The 18,414-nt window shown below is 36.1% G+C and overlaps 1 long non-coding RNA gene across 1 annotated transcript in view; it reads left to right on the top strand.

Moving 5' to 3' along the window:
- LOC150107183 (uncharacterized) overlaps positions 1–18,414 on the top strand; it is a 58,110-nt gene that overhangs the window by 5,900 nt on the left and 33,796 nt on the right. The window contains exon 2 of the long non-coding RNA XR_016548177.1: positions 13,339–13,402. This is a non-coding gene — a long non-coding RNA (uncharacterized LOC150107183). The remainder of the gene's footprint in view (positions 1–13,338; positions 13,403–18,414) is intronic.

Here is an 18,414-nt window from a genome sequence, read left to right as displayed (position 1 = left end):
TCCCATAATGCAAAGCATATATATATATATATATATATCTTTGAGGACATGTATAATGCTATGTATTATGGGAAGGATCACTACCGAGACCAGTTTCGACCTTTATCAGTGAGAACCAGATCCAGAGGTGATACTAAGGTTGAAGTAATGCAGAAGTCATATTTTCATATACGAGTAACCAAAAGGTCACACCTTATTACACTTGGATAAAGGATTTCTATTTTCTGTCAATGGCTCTAGCAGGCACTTAAGCACCCATGGCCTTCCAAGTATTCTTGGATTTCCTAACCATAATATGAGAATAAGGCGGTTACCCCTGTGAATCCAAGTATTCCTGTCTGTAAAGTGTGTGTGTGTGTGTTCTACTGTCCAGTTTGCCTGTTCTGAGGGACAAAAAACCTGAGTTTCTGGGAGAAACCCTCTACCTCCATATGAGACCAGCTAACTCATCTCTGGTCAAAAGAGACCAGACAAAGGTTCCTCATGTCATGGACGCGAATTGAACCCAGGTCTTTCCGACCAAAGGATTAAACCAAGTATATAATTTCTTGGCATCTTTAATTTATAGTATAACCAAGTGGAAAAACTTCCAAAAACTGTCTCTAATCCAGAGTATTTTAATAATAAGGTTTGACACCTTTTAGCTACTCGTATATGGAGATATGACTTCTGCATTACTTCAACCTTAGTATCACTTCTAGGTCTGTCTGGATACAGGTCTAAACTGGTCTGGTTAGTGACTTTTCCACAATGCATAGCATTATACATGTCCACAAGGATATGTGCTTTGAATTATGGGATACTAAGGTAAGTGATGTGAAGTCATTAGCTTCTATATATGAGTTGCACCAGTCCTGAAAATACTTCAGGTGCAAACTTTGTTTGCTTATACTTGGATAAAGGATTAAACCAAGTATATAATTTCTTGGTATCTTTAATTTATGGTATAACCAAGTGGAAAAACTTCCCATGAAGCAGAAGGTTACAAGTGGAGTCCAACAGGGCTCAGTACTGGGACCTGTATTGTATAAACTTTATATTAATGACATTGTCAATGGATTGTCTGGTGGATATTCAGTTGTTTTCCAATGATGTGAAGCTGGGAAGGGTTATTAGTAATGGTGCAGATGTGAAATCCCTGCAAGAGGATTTGAATATACTGGATAGATGCTCAAATGAATTGGGGTGTCAGTTTGATTCAACTAAATTTAGAGTCTTGAAGTTTGGGATACATTGATGGGAGGCAGCATACTGTATTGGAGTAAGTGGGGCAGGGAATCTGTGAGTGATGATTGATAGAATCTGAAATTCAGGGAACATATTGCAAAGGTGGTGAAGGTAACCTAGAGGATTGCTGCAATACTGAGAAAAATGCTGACCTGCAGAGATAAAAGGGTTGTCATTCCATTGTATAAAGCCCCTGATCAGACCACACCTAGACTGTTGTGCTCAAATTTGGTCACCGGGATTTGAAGGGGATAAATTAACCGTGGAAAGGGTGCAAAGGTAGACAACAAAAATGAAGTCAGGACTGTACAATGTTAGCTATGATAATAGGTTGAGGGAATAAAGACTACAAAGTTCGGTGGAGAGGTGATATGATTGAGACTTTTAAACTGTTGGGAGGTATACAGGGTTGACACTGGGGAATTCTTTTGTATGCTGGAACAGGAGGAAGGAGCAAGGAAAAAGGGCCATCTCTGAAAGTTGTTAAATGAAGTCGTGAACAAGAGGATAAGGAGTGGTTTATTTACATGTAGGGTGGTTGAACCATGGAACGTGAACCTGATAGTGGTGAAAACACAAACTGTCAGTAGGTTCAAGAAGTGGTATGATAGACTTTGTGTTTTCTAGGGTGGCCTCTCACAATGAGTCTTGTAACTCCATGGATGTCTTGAATCATAATAATAATAATATTCTGCCTTGTATCATTCTCCATCCACCAAGCAGAAAGATAATGTAAAAACAGAGAAGTCTAAGCATCGAAGTAGGAACTGAATCTCAGACATATAGAAATTTTCTCAGATCATTTCTATATGGCTTGAGAAAATTTGAAGAAAAGAGCAAATCTAATAATTAATAACTTCTTCTAGAGATATCATAGGCTAACCATTACTAATACTGCGCTTCAACAGAACAATATGCATAAATTCACATTACTGTCAAGAGAAGTGTAGATTGATCCATAATACAAGATGTACAAGGAATTTGAAAAGTGATAGTCACCTGGAGTATAGTAAGATAACACTGAATATCCTACTCAGAAGAAGCGCATATGCTAAAGATCTGAAAATAATGAAAGTTGAAAAACTCTCAGCAATGAACTGAAGAGATCAACTATTAGTGGTGCAGGCGCAAAAAAATGAAAGGTTGAAATGAAGAAAAAAATCTCAGAAAGAAAGAAAACTTTGTTGATTGATTCAATCAGATAAATGCAAAATGAAGTCGTCTTCAAGAATAGAAAAATAAGGAACTCCATGGTTGTGGGGAAATTGAAAGTAGATGTCCATTCTTCAAAGAATCATCATATCATCGTTTATTTATAATTTTACAATTATAAATAAGGAAACCAATCAAAACAAAAGTAGATATGTACACTAAGATAGGACTTGGAGGTTCTTATGACATGAAGAAAAACCAGGCTTCTCTGTCATATGCTAATTGATGGATCTCTGATGCAGAGAGTTGGCAGAAATGGGGAGAATATTGCTGATGTATTTCCAATATTGAGTTTGGGGTCTGCCTCTTTTTCTTTTACCATCTGTAGAGCCATAGAGGACACCAGAGCATCAAAAGGTGCATAAGATGGGTGTCTAAGTTGGTGCCCAAGCCATGTTATTTGGTTTCTTTGAACAGTGCTGACTAGAGGATCTTGCTGGGTTTCATCTAATATAGTAGAGTTGGGAATGTGGTCTTGCGAGGAGTACTCCAGGATATTTCTCCAGGACAAGTAGAAATATTGGTTGCTGCTTTTGTTGATATGTTCCAGGTCTGGGAGCCATACAGAAAAATAGACGGGCTGATGCACTTGTAAAGATGAATCTTCGTCTCCTTTTAGATGAGGCTCAACTTCCATACTTTATTAAGACTTCTGAGGAACTGGAGTGCTTTCTGTTTTCTTGTCTTAATCTCTGTTAAAGAATCTGAAATGTGTGATCCTAAGTATACAAAGTCCTCTACTTCATCAAGGTGATCATTTTTATTTATATAGATGTGACCATCTATCAGATTTTTAGTATCTTTGTTTTTTGAGAGTTTATTTTTAGTCCAAATATTTCTGCGGTTCTCCTAAGGCTGTTGAAGTGGTTTTGGGCATCTGTAATGTTGGAGTCAATGAGGACTATACCATCTGCAAAGCTCAGGTCTTCAAGGTGCATCTGTATATATGGGTCTTTGATGAGGATTCCAGATTTAACTTGAATCAATTTTAAAATATAGTCAATCACTATAATGAATAGATATGGGGGCCATAGTATCTCCCTGTAGGACACCTGTGGTGATGGGGGAAACTGTCTGTTTTGTCTGCATTAATCAATTCTGTGGCTTGATATCCCTGGTTAGGTGCCTTGATTTCCCTGATAAGTTTAGGTGGAATGCTGAATGAACAAGGATGGGCTGGCAATTTGGGATTTAGCCGACCAAATTGTATTCTTATTGGCTTAAACCACAATGTAAAATGATGGTACAACATGTCAGAATTTCATGCCAACAGGAACGTCACCCGGTTTACAAGGGGGGGCCCATTGTTTTCATCAGGAAACCAGGGCAAACAGTGAAAAGTCAGCTACTGGAACAAATCCCAGACATGTCCCAACTCAACATCAACAGAGTTCAAGATTGGTACTATCAACATAAGAAGCAACAATGGAAAAGAAATGGAACTAGCAGAAAAATTGGATAAATACCAGATCAACATAATAATTGTGACTGAAACAAAATAAAAAAAAAAAAAAAAAAAAAAACCAGGTGAGATCTTTCTAAGCTACAAATACAAAATGCTATATTCTGACAATAACAATCAAGGAAAAGAAGGAGTAACCATAGTATTCAACACTAAATATGAGGATAACCACACATGGACTATTGTGCCCAGATTTGGTCACCGAGTTCTCAGAAGGATGAAGAGATGCTGGAAAGGGTCCAAAGGCAACTGACTAAGGTAGTTTCTGACCTCTGGAATGTTGAGTATGAGGAAAGATTGAGAAGATGTAATTTGCAGAGTCTGGTGGAGAGGAGGAAGAAGGGAGATATGATAGAGACCTACAAGTTGGTAAGGGGTTGTTATAAGATCAGTGCTATTCTCTGTAGAACCAGAGAAGTTCTACAGAGAATAGTGGGAGATCAGGGGAGAACCAGAGGTCATCCCTGGAAACTGTATAAAGAGGGTGTGAGTAGGGGAGTGAGCGGCAGGTTTTTTTCGTGCAGAGTTGTGAATGATTGGAATGCCTTGCCTTAAATTGTGGTATCTGCAAGGAGTTTGAGTGTGTTTAAGGCTCGGTATGATGAGATGTGTGTGTGTGTGTGATAAAAGGACCTCTCAGATCAGTCTTTGACTCCATGAGGTCTTGCAGTAATAATAATAATAATAATCTTCTTGAATGGCAGGTGATGTCAAGTAGATGATGTGGGCAAATATCAAAATGGAGAACTCAACGATAAGACTTATTTGTGCTTATGGTCTCACAGAAGGTTCTTCCAAGGAAGAAATGGAGGAATTTTTTTATGCATTAAAAAAGACAGCTGGAAATGAAAAAGGAAAAGTTGGTCCTTGTTGGAGATCTAAACAGCAGAGTAGGAAATGATTACCAGACATAGAAATGCTTTGAGAAAAAAATTGGAGAAAAGTGCAAAGCTAATAATAATGGTAAATGCCTACTGGATTTCTGTTCAGGATATGGATTAGTTCTTACTAATACCATCCTCCATCATAAAAATGTGCATAAATTCACACAGAGAGAAGATGCAAGAAATAAGCAAAGTCTCATTGACTACATTATAGTTGATAGCAATGTTTTCCCTGGTTCAGGACAAGATTATACAGAGAATATGAAATGGAAATTTTAAGCAGGATAAAATTGAATTTCATATTGAAAAGAAGAGTGTGTAAGAAAGTTTTAAAATGAATCAAAGTTGAGAAGCTTTCAGAGGCGAACTCTAGACTCAAAGAAGTTAAAGAGGCAGTTGAGGAAAAGAAGAAAGCATATAGTAAGTTCCTAGCAAGTAAGTCAGCTTGTGCACTTAGGGAATAAAGAAAAATTAAGAAAGCAAAGCATTGTGTAAAATTAACTAAACAAAAATCATGGGAAAACATTGGTAAGAACAGTGAAGATAAATATCAGGAAAGTGGTGAAATATTCTGGAGGCTATTGAAAAAGCTTAGAAATAGAGGAAAGAATACTATAAAAGGAATTAGAGATAATAAAGGGAATATGAAAACTGAGGATAATGATATTCTTGATTGTATGGAGTATTACTTTGCTAAATGTAACAAGTAGTGCAAGCATGATAGTAGAAAACTCCATATGGATATGTATTCATATCCATATGGAATAAATATGGATATGTATTCCTGACTGCATTCCCGTTGGGAGTATTACTTTGCTAAATGTAACAAGTAGTGCAAGCATGATAGTACAAAACTCCCAACGGGAATGCAGCCAGGAATACATATCCATACTTGAAGAAGAAGAAAAAAAGTCATCAAAAACCTGAAATATCAAAAGTCAGCTGGAGTAGATGAAATTCTCAAATATGGAGGTGTAAAAGTTTTATAGTAGATGCATTGCATAATTCAGAAGGCCTGGTCAGAGCATTGAATTCCAGATGATTGGAGTAGAGCTCTCATAGTACCCATGTATAAAAAGGGAAATAAAACTGAATGCGAGAATTACAGAGGTATTTCCCTACTGAGTGTTTCTGATAAGATTTATATAAGTATACTTGAGAAACATGTAAGAAAAATTGTGGAAGAGAATCTTGGTGAAGAACAAGCTGAATTCAGGCCAATAGTGGTTGTCAGGATCAGATTTTCACTTTAAGACAAGTAGTTGAGAAAACTTGGGAATATATCAGAGAATGGCATATGACAAAGCTCTTCAGAATGCTACAGTTATATGGTGTAAATGGGACATTATATCGAGCAATACATAGTCTCTATTTAAGCTATAAGTCAGCAGTTAGACTTGAAGGAGGTACAGGAAGATGATTTGAGGTAACTTATTTATCTGAGAACTGGGTTAAAAATAAAACACTTGATCAAAGACTGGAGACTTCTGATATGAGAGTTCTGAGAAAGATTAGTGGAGTGAACAGATGGGGCATCAATGGCAGTATCACATTTAAAATGAGGATATTAGGAAAGAACTTGCCATTTTAAACATTCAGGAATGTGTTAGTAGAGCTAATCTCAGTGGTATGGTCATTTAAACAGAATGGGAGAGAAAAGATTAGCAAAACAAGTATTCTTTGCCAGGTTGGCAAGGAAAAGACCCAGAAGTAAACCAAGATTAATACAGTAAAAAGAACCTTAAAAGATAGAAATATAAGATCTGATAATATTGCAATCTTGAAGATAACAGATTAATTTGGAGGAAAATTGTTGATCAGGAGTTAATAATGGTGTAACTTTTTCATGTAGTACTATCATAATTATCCTGTACACTCGCTGAGGGTATGTATCTAGAATTTGATAATGTTAACTTCTTATCTCTGCATTTAGTATGTTCTTCAAAACTAAATAATCCTACGAGCATCTGACTCATGTGCAGTGCATCTTCTGAACTTGAACTCTCTATCTAACAGTACTTTCAAATAATAGCCTCAACAATATCCTGCAGTACAGTTCTGTCAGTGTAGTACAAAGCTTGTAATCTTTTCATCAGGAAACTGGCAACTGTTAGCTTTGTCTATACTATCAGCCTATCACCACATTTAAAAGAAACATCCCAAATCCCAACCTCCCTTAAAAGAAAAATATTTTGACAGTTGTATATGTCCAGTTGTAACACATAGAAGTGAAATGTGGACTTTGACAAAAAATTGACCAACAGTTTGAAGATTACCCAGAGGGTAATGGAAAGATCATTACTCAGTATTATCATTCTTGATACAAAGTACAATACTTGGATTAGAGCTCAGACTAGGGTGAGAGACATTATTTTAACACTATTAAAAGATCCAAATGGCAATGTGCAGGCCATGTTGCAAGAAGTACAAAAACAGACATCAGTTTGTTTAACAGAATTCCATGCAGTATCCTGTCAGACATCTCTGCAAAATAAAGCACTATCATTGTGTAGCCATTCACTTCAATTAACTCAACCCATAAATTGTTATATTCTTTATACACCCATTCCTAAATTTTGTCATCATCCAACTTATCACATACCTTTACCATTACTCTAGGATTTTGATGGATCTGCAATTCATTCCCTCTGTATTGGAGTCTCCTTCATGCAACTCCTTCCATTACCTTTGGATTTTATCAGAGCACAGACTTACATAGGTTAGTCAGAAACAATGCCAATTGTCATTCTTCTCTTGTCATACAGAAAATGAATCCTTTGTGATTTCCTTTGCCTTGTTTGGCTAATTGGTCTCATAATTTAATTTTGCCTTGCATTCTGTTGATTCATGATGATATAGTCATAGGATTGGGGCAGGGTGGGAAGTGCTAAATGATAGCAGAGGGATTGAAAGGGGAACAGGGATCCAGAGGGTAGGTCATTTAAGCAACCAATTACATATTTCGGCCAACAGGACGAAATATGTAATTGGTTGCTTCTATAATCCCGTGGATAAAAGGAAGGATGTAGATCACATATATCCTTTCTTAACTGAAAATTCTAGATGTTTAGCACCTCCCAAGTCAAGATCACATGGTCACTCTTTCCTGTTTGCAGGCATTGTAGCTACTTTGTTATGAATAGATCTTCTGATCTGATCCTGCAATCTCAAAAGTGGTGTTCCCTAGCTGAAAGTCCCACACGATAATTACCCAAGATGCAACCAGCTATGTTTTGTCCTATTTGCCTCTATCCCACACTAGATTGCCTCAAATGAACTGCCTTTCATATCACTGTGTTTCTTCCTGATGATCTACTGTTTCTGACTGCAATTCATATGCTGTTGTCATCAGCAGCATCGAATACTGTACCTGACTCTTTTGCTGTCAACTATGTCTCACTAATACCCATGGTATTAGTGAGACGTGGGTGCAATCTTACCAACATAACTATTGGTAAGATTGCACTTATTGCCAAAAATTTCTCCTGCTTTTTTTTGGGCCCACAAATACCCTTGACATCTTGATCTTGACTACTCCATTAAATTTGCTACTCAAGATTAGATTCCACATTTTTTGACCATTTTCACACTCATTTACTTCATAGTTACTTGCATGCATGCATGCTCTTGTGCATTTCAGCTTTATTGGCCCTGACTTTGCATATCCGTACTCAGTAAACAATACTATCTACTCTCATGCAGTAGTTTTTACCTTTCAAGTCATTGCTGTCTACCAAAACAATTAATTCTTTACCTTATATCTCTGCATCCAGACAGCTTCACTAATACAGTAATCTCCCATTTATCTGACCAGAGTTGGAAGGCAGTTTGCCATTCTGATAATAGAAGGATGGGATAAGTGAAAATATAATTACACGGTGCTGTACTAGAAGTCAGTTGGCATATAATGATTGGTAGTTAAGTTTTGGATGTTGTAAAGTTTCAAGGAACAGATGATCGAGTGCAAATTTTCTAGAATGAAAAAATCTTGATTTGGTTTTAGTGCCAATGGCATGGCAGGCAAGGCCAAAATTCTTCAGTTCTGAAAATTTAATGTAGTCCTGATGTTTTTAAATTCTGATCATGGTAGAATGCCCAGTCTGTCCAAAATCAGTTTGTTATTTTGGACAGACTGGGCATTCTACCATGGAAGGACATGGTAGAATATGGAAGGACACTTGATAGATACCTGGCAGGGAGAGAGGTGGGAAATTTGTCCTAGATTGATTGTAGAAAAGAAGATAGCTTCCATGCTGGTTTGATGGTAGTGTGTAGATTGAATTTGCAAAGAATCTGTGCTATTTGTTTTCTGACGTTCCTTTGATGTAAGATATTGAAATTCTTTTCACATTGGATTGTAGCCTGGTCAATAGATGATAACCATCAATAATTTTTTGGATGGCAGTTTCATTATAACCATTAGTAACCAATTTTTTTTTTTTTTTTTTTTTGTTGTTGTTGTTGTTGCTTAATTCTCCCCCCCAGAAGGGAATCAGAAGGTTTTCTATAAACAAAAACTTCACTCCTGTCTGTAGAAATTAGAAATATGGATTATTTAAGTATCCAGGAAAGGAAGACTGTTTTTTCAATTCATGTTCAATAGTGAATTTGATGCAAGAGTACAAGGAATTTATTTTATCCAGAAATTTCAGTAATTCTGTCTGAGTGGACCAAACCGCAAAGATTTTATCCACAATTCAGAACCAAATATGAGGTTGAGAGGAAATAATACTGAAGAGTTTCTTTTTCTAGATGTTCCATACAGTAATCACTAAAGCTGGTAAGATGAAACTGCCCATAGCTATTTCTTCAGTCTGCTTGCACAGCTTATTCTGCACATAAAATAGCTTGCATTGATGGTGAATGTAAAGAGGTTAGCAATGTCCTCAGGGAAATCAGCTTGTAAAAACTGAAGGATTTCCAGAAGTGGTTTGTTAGTGAAGAGAAAAGGAAACTTATTTCATTATCCAGCAGACAGATCTTTAATTTTATCACTGAATTCAGTGCTGTTTTTCTTAAAAGAGTTAATGTGGCCAGTGAGATTTCAAGGAAAATTTGATGTAGTTTTCCCCATTCACCAGCATGCCACTTCTGAAAATGCTTCGATTCATGGTTGATACCTTTGCAGTTTGGTCCCACTCAGAAACAGAATTGCTACAATTTCTGGACTCCTTGCATCCTTGCAAGTACAATCCATACACTACCTTCAAATTAGCAGAGAAGCTGTCTTCTTTTTTACAATCTACCAAGGACAAATTACCACCTCTCTCTTCCCAATATCATGTCCTCTTTTCATGTCAACTTTATTTTGGACTGACTTGCCATTCTGCTAAAATTAGAACCTAAGAACATCAGGACTATATTAAATGTCTAGAAATGGTAAAGTCTAAGCTTGTTTGCCATGCCTTACACTAGATCGTGCTTTTGGAACAAACCAAAATTTTTCATTCTAGCAAATTTAAATTTAATAGTCTGGTCCTTGAAACTAGTGAAACTTAATGACATTGTACAAATCTTTAACCACTCTTACTGTATGCCAGTCTCAAAGTTCTGATGACTAATCACATAAACTGTTCATAGTTATTTTTTATTTATTTTATTTTATTTTTTCTAATATTAAATAAGGTAGTATTTAAGTATGAAAAACAGAAGCTATTTATTTTGTTAATTTGAAGTCTAATGGCACATTCTCCTGATAACTCAGCTCTGGCCAAAACATGAGCTAGTAACCACATACTATGTGACTCATATCTTATGATTCATGTTTTGAATATAGTTAACAGATCTTGTCTTTCTCCCTAATGATGTCCATGTAACACTGGGGAAAATATATTGGAGTTTAGTTTTTAATGAATTCTGTTTTTCTATACATGTGTTTCTCTTCTTTTTCTGGTCCTTTTTCTAATCATTTATATGGTTATACGCCTCCCCCATTTGCCTCCATCTTTTTCTGTTGAAGGGTTCCCAATGTCAACATTATCCAGGCATTCATCTTCCTGCACATGGGTACCATGTGATAGTCTTTGTCCATCTATCACTTTTTCCTTCACTGAAAGATGATGACAATGAAAGATATGTGGATTTCAGTGCTTTCTTCTTCTTCTTCTTCTTCTTCTGCCATCCTTTTGATCATAATAGCTCTTGTTACTCATTCATTTCTTTACATCATCACCTGAAGAAGTTTTTCATCTACCAGGAGATCAATGTTCTTTCCTCTAATTTTCCCTCTGGGATTTCCAGAGACATTTGCCCTGTTGATCCTCTTCATATGTGTTCAGCCATCTTTCACATTCTCTTTATAAGTTCTTCCATGAGTGATCTTTTGGTTCTCATTAACTTCAATACATCTTCATTAGTTTATTTCTACTTCCAAGAAAAATCTTCAGTGCTTGCCTATAGCACCAATCTCAAAGGCCTGCAATTTCCTGATGATGGATTTTGTACATGTCCATGTCTCACATCCATAATTCAATGCGGATCATACATAGGATTTTATTATTCTTATTTTAGTTTGCTTATTTGTTCCTTTAGTGTTATCAGCATTCATTTTACACAAATTATGGACTCGACAACCATGTTATTAATAACATGGTTGTAGGGTCCATAACTTGTGTAAAATGGGGAAAAAAATGTTTATTTATTCCAGGGGTCATCAGTTATTTATTATTCCAAAATGCTTCTTTTGCCTTAGCTATTTTATATCCATAACTGTTGTTCCATCTTCTGTAATCATTACTCCTAAATAATTATAAGAATTTAAATTTTGAATGAATTGCATTAATATTTTAAATGTGCGTTTTGTTGCTGTATTTTTGCTTATTGCCATATCCTTGCTTTTAGCTATATTTAATACTAAGCCAAAATTCTGACTCTTTTTATTAGTATTTTGTAACTCTGTTTTTGATTTCACTTTGAACACCAAATCATCAGCAAATCTAATATTGGTAATTCTAGTGCCATTTATTTTTATTTCCATTTCAATTTCTTCATATTCTTTCATTATCATTTTACTGTATATATTTAGGAGTGTTTTAGAAGATTGAAAATATAGGATCGGATGATGTGCTGGCCTGGTGAGCTGAGCGGTTAACATATCTGCTCTCCAGTCAACAGGCTGCCGATTCGAATCCTGCTGTGGGTATGGATGTTTGTGATTGTCTTTAGAATAAATGAATTTCATTGCCTGGTGTGTAAGACAACCACACTTCTTATTGGAGATCAGAAGTGACTTGTAAAAGTTCCTTTTCGAGGGGGGGCGTGTCTTTAAAGCAGGGTTTCTGGATTATGTAAAAATATAGCAAAAATATATAAAAACATTAATAAAAACAACACATAAAAAGACTATAGGCTTACAACCCTCCATGAGTGGGAGTCAAAAAAAACAGTGACCTGACAAATGACAGATAGCATAGAAGAAAACAACTGATAGTATCTGGTTTTGAAATATTAATTGTGTTGAACTATCATAATATTTGATCAACTCCTTTAGAGAGACTGACAGCAGAAAATGTTGACAGTCGACAGTTAATCTAGATCAAAGCAAGCATCAAAACCCCTTCCTTTGATCCCTTGCCTTGAATAGGGCATTACAAATAATACAGCTGAGTTGTTCTCTTATTCAACTTCACTCTTTCACAGAACAATCTGTTTCTGCCCTGTTTCTTTATTGTGGCTGATATTCAACTGAACTAGCATCCTTTCACTTTCTTCCAATTATTCAAAACTCAAGCATCAGCTGGCCAATATGCATTTTACCCAAATGAAACTAGCTTTTCTTTCATTCCCTGTTGCTTATAAAACATAAATTCATTTAAAATTCGTTTAAAATAAGTTTTAAATGAAATGAAAGAGCATGTGATGTCATGCATGCTACAGACATAGACGAGGTGACACTACAGATAATTAGAAAAAATGCCAAGAAAATAACTTTGTATATTTTTAAGTAAGAACCTAAATGGATTAAATTATGAATATAATAGTTTTCACCCACATAAGTATTTTATCAGAATTATTTATTGTGCTCAGGAATGTTTTGGTTATGAATATCAATCTTCAGTGGTTTACCTTGACCTTATTATTACAAGCCCTGTAATTTATATTGCAGGGGTTTTAGGACGACAGCTGTTGTTTTTTATGAGGACAGACTGCACACAAGGGCTAACCTGCATTTCTTTAAAAATCCCTACCACTCCTATGTGAGACTTACGAATTCACCTTCTCTTAAAAAATCCCTTATAATGATTCCTCACATCTTAAATGGGATTCAACTAAAATCTTTCTAACTGATGGATAAAGGTTTCTTCATTCTTACAACTGTGCTGAGGCATTCTCTAAATAAAGGATGACAATATGTTTCTTCTGTGTTCCCATCTCTAATCCACATTCAATATTGATCTACTGTTAGTTTGTGTTATTCCTAAACTTACATTTTCCTAGATTTGAAATTGATATTGGGATAGGTTTGCAAAAATAGTTATTATGTAGATTTAATGTTTTCTTCATTTTTTTTATTTATTTTTAAAAAATAAACTTATTGGCAAACTTCTTTTTTAGAAAAAACAGGACAAGCCTCCAAGCCCTGCTTCTGTTATCCGCAGTTTAAGAAGGAAATAAAAAGGTAAATTGTGTATATCTTTTCACGTGAAATTCTGTTTGTTTTGAGTAATAAATAATGGGCATCACTGGGATGCCTGTTATCTGAACATCTATATCCTAATTTATCTCATCATTCCAAACAACTGAATCTCTGGAACCGAGAGGTCAGATATGAGGTAATTTCATGTAGAACTTGTCTTCATAATCTATATTCCACAATCCCTATATCATTTTTAACTCTCCTTTATACTCTCTCTGCTGTAGTAGTATCATCACAGAAATCAAGCGACCTAACCTCCTCACAATAGTACAAGTGAGGTCTTATCAAAGCCCTGTAAAAAGACAAAAGACTTCCTTATCTTTGTATGTTAAAGTTTGTTTCAGCATTGCTATTATTCTCTGAGTTGTATTTGAAGTCATTGCTGTATGACCCTTGAACTTCAACTTCCTCTGTACTAAAACTCCAAGATCTTTAGCCTGATCATTTTCATCTAGCATAATCCCACAATACAACATTGGATATCTAATCACACCAAAGTGCATGACTTTACTTTTATGAACACTGAATTCACAGCCATTTTCACATGCCCACAATTACAGCCTATTTAGACCATTCTGAAAGTACTGCATACCAGCCACACTCCTGATTACTCTACCTATCTTTGCATCATCAGCAAATAGCTATATGTCGCATGTCAAATTCTTCCCAATGTGATGAATGTACAGATTGAATAACAATGGACCAAGAACAGATCCTTGTGTTACATTGTGATTACCTTGCAGACTCACATACCCCTTATACCACTTTTTGATGTCTGTCAGTCAACCATCCTCTTATCCAGCCAATAATTTATAATCCAATCCAGTATTCTCCAATGGGGATGCTTAAGGGTCAAAGCTGTATAACTGAGAGGAGACCTCCACATAGTCTTTAAAGGAATGTGGAGAACCGTCCAGGGCTTCTGACCTAATGTCCAATCCTCACCTTCTCATGGTGTACCCTGTTGGGTATCTACCTGGATGCTGAACGAAAGAAGATGGGCTGGCAATTTGGGATTTAGCCGACCAAATTGTATTCTTATTGGCTTAAACCAGAATACAAACCGATGGTACAACATGACAAAATTTCATGCCGGCTGGTGCATCACCCGGTTAAACAAGGCCCCAGTTGTTTTCACCAGGAAACCATGGTGAACAGCGAAACGTCAGCTACTGGAACAAATCTCAAAACACATCCCAACTCAGCATCACCAGAGTTAAAGATCGGTACTATCAACATAAGAAGCCTGAATGGCAAAGAAATGGAGCTAGCTAAGGAATTAGATAAGTACCAGATTGACATAATAGGGGTGACTGAAACAAAAAAAGACAAAACTGGTGAGATCTTTCTGAGCAATAAATACAAAATGTTATATTCAGGCAATGACAATCAAGGAAAAGGAGTTGCCATAGTATTCAACACAAAATACGAGGCAAATCTTCTTGAATGGCAGGCAGTCTCAAGTTGAGTGTTGTGGGCAAATATGAGAATGGGGAACTGGACAGTGAGACTTATTTGTGCCTATGGTCCCGCAGAAGGTTCTACTAAGGTAGAAGTGGAGGAATTTTTTGAGGTTTTAAAGAAAGCAACTGACACAATGAAAAAGGAAAAGTTGGTCCTTGTTGGGGATCTAAATAGCAGAGCAGGAAATGATTGTTAGACATTCAAAAATATTTTGTGAAAATTTGGAGAAAAGAGCAAAGCTAATAATAATGACAAATATCGGTTGGATTTCTGCCCAGGACATGAACTGGATATTACTAACACCATGCTCAAACATAAAAATATGCACAAATTCACATGGAGAGAAGAGGCAAGGAATAAGAAAAGTCTCATTGACTATGTTATTGTTGATAGTGATGTTTTCTCCCTGGTGCAGGACACCAGAGTGTACAGAGGATTTGAAATTGGAAGTGATCACTATTTAGTCTTGAGCAGGATAAAATTGAATTTCATATTGAAAAGAATAACATGTAAGAAAGTTTTAAAGCGAATAAAAGTTGAGCAGCTCTCAGATATGAACTGTAGACTAAAATACACAAAGATTATTGAAGAAGAAATGAAAGTTTTTAAGAACAGGAACCAAACCTTGAAGATTCAGTGGCAAGCCTTGAAGAAAACCGTGATTGATTCATCCGGAGAGGCATGTGGTGAGGTTGTCTGCAAGGATAGAAAAATCGGAAGTCCATGGTGGACACAGGAAGTTAAAGAGGCAGTGAAGGAAAATAGGAAAGCATGTCAAAAGTTCCTGGCAAATAAGTCAGCTTGTGCTCTTAGAAAATACAGAGACAAATGTAAGAAAGCTAAATACTCTGTAAAACTAGTTAAACAAAAGTCATGGGAGGACTTTGGCATAAACATAGAAAATAAATATCAAGAAGGCGGCAAAATATTCTGGAAGTTGTTGAAGAAGCTTAGAAATGGAGGAAAGAGTGCTGTAAAAGGAGTTAGAGATGATAAAGGTGAGTTGAAAACGGAAAAAAAAGATATCCTTGAAGTATGGAGTAATTGTTTCGAAAAATTGCTGAATGAAACAAGCAGTGATAGCACAGTGGTAAAAATCACTCAGGAATACATATCGATACTTGAAATAGAAAAAACCATCAAAGGCTTGAAATGTGGAAAGGCAGCAGAAGTAGATGATATTCGACCAGAAATGCTGAAGAATGGTGGTATAAAAGTTGCAGGTGTACTGCATAGTTAAGAAGGCCTGAACAGAGGGATGAATTCCGATGATTGGAGTAGAGCTCTCATAGTACCCATATATAAAAAGGGAAATAAAACTGAATTTGAGAATTACAGAGATAATTCCCTACTGAGTGTTCTTGATGAGATTTATGAAAGTGTACTTGAGAAACAGTTCAGAAGAATTGTGGAAGAAAGGTTTGGTGAAGAACAAGCTGAATTCAGGCCAAATAGAGGCTGTAAGGATCTGTTGTAATAGATGCATGAAGGTCAGCAATAAAAAGACAATGAAAATAGGCAGAATCGTTGAAAATGTCAACTGCGTTGCGAACTCAGAACCTGTGGAACAAACAAAACATTTCAACTACTTATGCAAGATTTTTAGTGAAGATGGTAAATTAAATATGTAAATAGACAACAGAATCAACAAAGCTGGTATGGTAGGAAGTCAATTGAATAAATTCATATGGAATAAGAGAAATTAGTCGGAACGCTAAATTAGCTGTATACAAGACAGTGTTCAAACCAGTTTTAACTTATGGATCTGAGAGCTGGGTCAGAAGTAAAACACTTGACCAAAGACTAGAGACCACAGATATGAGAGTCTCAAGAAAGATTAGAGGTGTGAACAGATGGCATCAATGGCAATATCATATTAAAAACGTGGATATTAGGAAAGAACTTGACATTGTAAACATCCAGGAATGCGTTAGCAGAGCTAATCTCAGGTGGTATGGTCACTTTAACAGAATGGACAAGGAAAGATTAACGAAACAAGTGTTCTATGCCAGGTTGGCAGGTAAACGACCCATAGGAAGACCAAGATATAGGTGGATTGATATGGTACAAAGTGCCTTAGACAATAGAAATATAAGACCTGATAATGTTGGAGTCTTGACAAGTTACAGACTGATTTGGAGGAAAATGGTATGTAGGAAGTTAGTAATGACGTATATTTTTGATGTTGTACAATCATATCCTGTATACCCCTTGAGGGTACACTGATGATTATGATGATGATATTCAATTTATGCAACAGTCTTTTATGCTGTATTTTCTCAAAAGCCTTAGCAAAATCTAAAAGTATCATGGAGTATACATCCGCCTTGTCTAATTTAATAAAATTATTATAGAATGTTGGCAACTTGCTGAAACATGACCTTCCCTTAGTAAGGGAAGGTCATTTTTGACTGGCTAGCCAGCCATAGCCAAGTTTGCCGGTCTTGGACGCAGGTAGTAGAGTTTTTTTCACCAGTTTATCTGGCGTTTTTCATCCCGCAAGCAGGCACACCGGCCCTGTGAACACACACACGGATCTACAGCCATAAGTACTTAACCCCCCCATGAGGGGGGGGGCCTCAACTCGTCCCAGTAGGGACGGGGGAGAAAAAGGGAAGAAACTCCATAGAAATAAATAAAGTAGTAGAGTGTTCATAGTGATTATCATGTTTACTCCGTCTCTTTAAATATTTGGACATTACAATGAAAGACATAACATTTGTTATAGTTTTTATTTTAGAACATTATTGTGGTTATTGACAATTATGACCCTCAGAAATGATCTCAAGAAATAAGTTCTGTGACTGTAAGTGAACTACAAATTCGTCAACAATCACACAAACATCAAGGAAAAAGTTATTGACCTTTTCGCTCTAAACAAAACTAGAAGGATGGATTTTATTTTTAAGTAGTTTTGAATTATACTAAACATATAATTTTATCGATAATAAACAATGTTTTTTCATGAAACAAAACAAGAATATATTTATTTTTAAGTAACTTTGAATAATACCAAACTATAATTTTATCGATAATAAACAATATGTTTTCATGTTTAATTTTTACCATAATTTTGATATTTTATCCAAACACGCACTGTACTGACAGTATGTATGTATATTTCGAAAGTTGCAGCATCCCTACAATTTCAAGCCACGAGTTGCCACTGCAAATGACACCATTGTTGTGTCATAATGTAAAGAAATGACACCATTGCCCAACCCTACAATTACTCATTACGTTAGGGCAGTGAATTTCTGTAGCACTTATTTTCCACGAAAAAAGCAGTATCATACCACCAACTACTCCGCAACTGTTGGGATTTTTTTTAATCACAGCACTCATAAGTTATTCATGGAAGACAACAAACGATACCAGAACAGTAGTAACAGGGTCAACAGCTAGCTAATGAGTCACCCTATGCTACCATGCATCCACGACCCTTCTCGCTTATCTTCTTTGCCGGTAAATTGTGAACGGACCTTACCTTCCTGTGTGCTTTGTATATAGCATGTTTAGTGGTTCTAAAC

This window comes from Typopeltis vanoorti, chromosome 4 (genome assembly GCF_054136105.1).
Source record: "Typopeltis vanoorti isolate ZY-2024b chromosome 4, IOZ_Tvanoo_1.0, whole genome shotgun sequence".
Classification (NCBI taxonomy): Eukaryota; Metazoa; Arthropoda; class Arachnida; order Uropygi; family Thelyphonidae; genus Typopeltis; species Typopeltis vanoorti.
The sequence above is the reverse complement of the archived record's forward strand: the minus strand, read 5'-3'. Positions and strand labels throughout refer to the sequence as shown.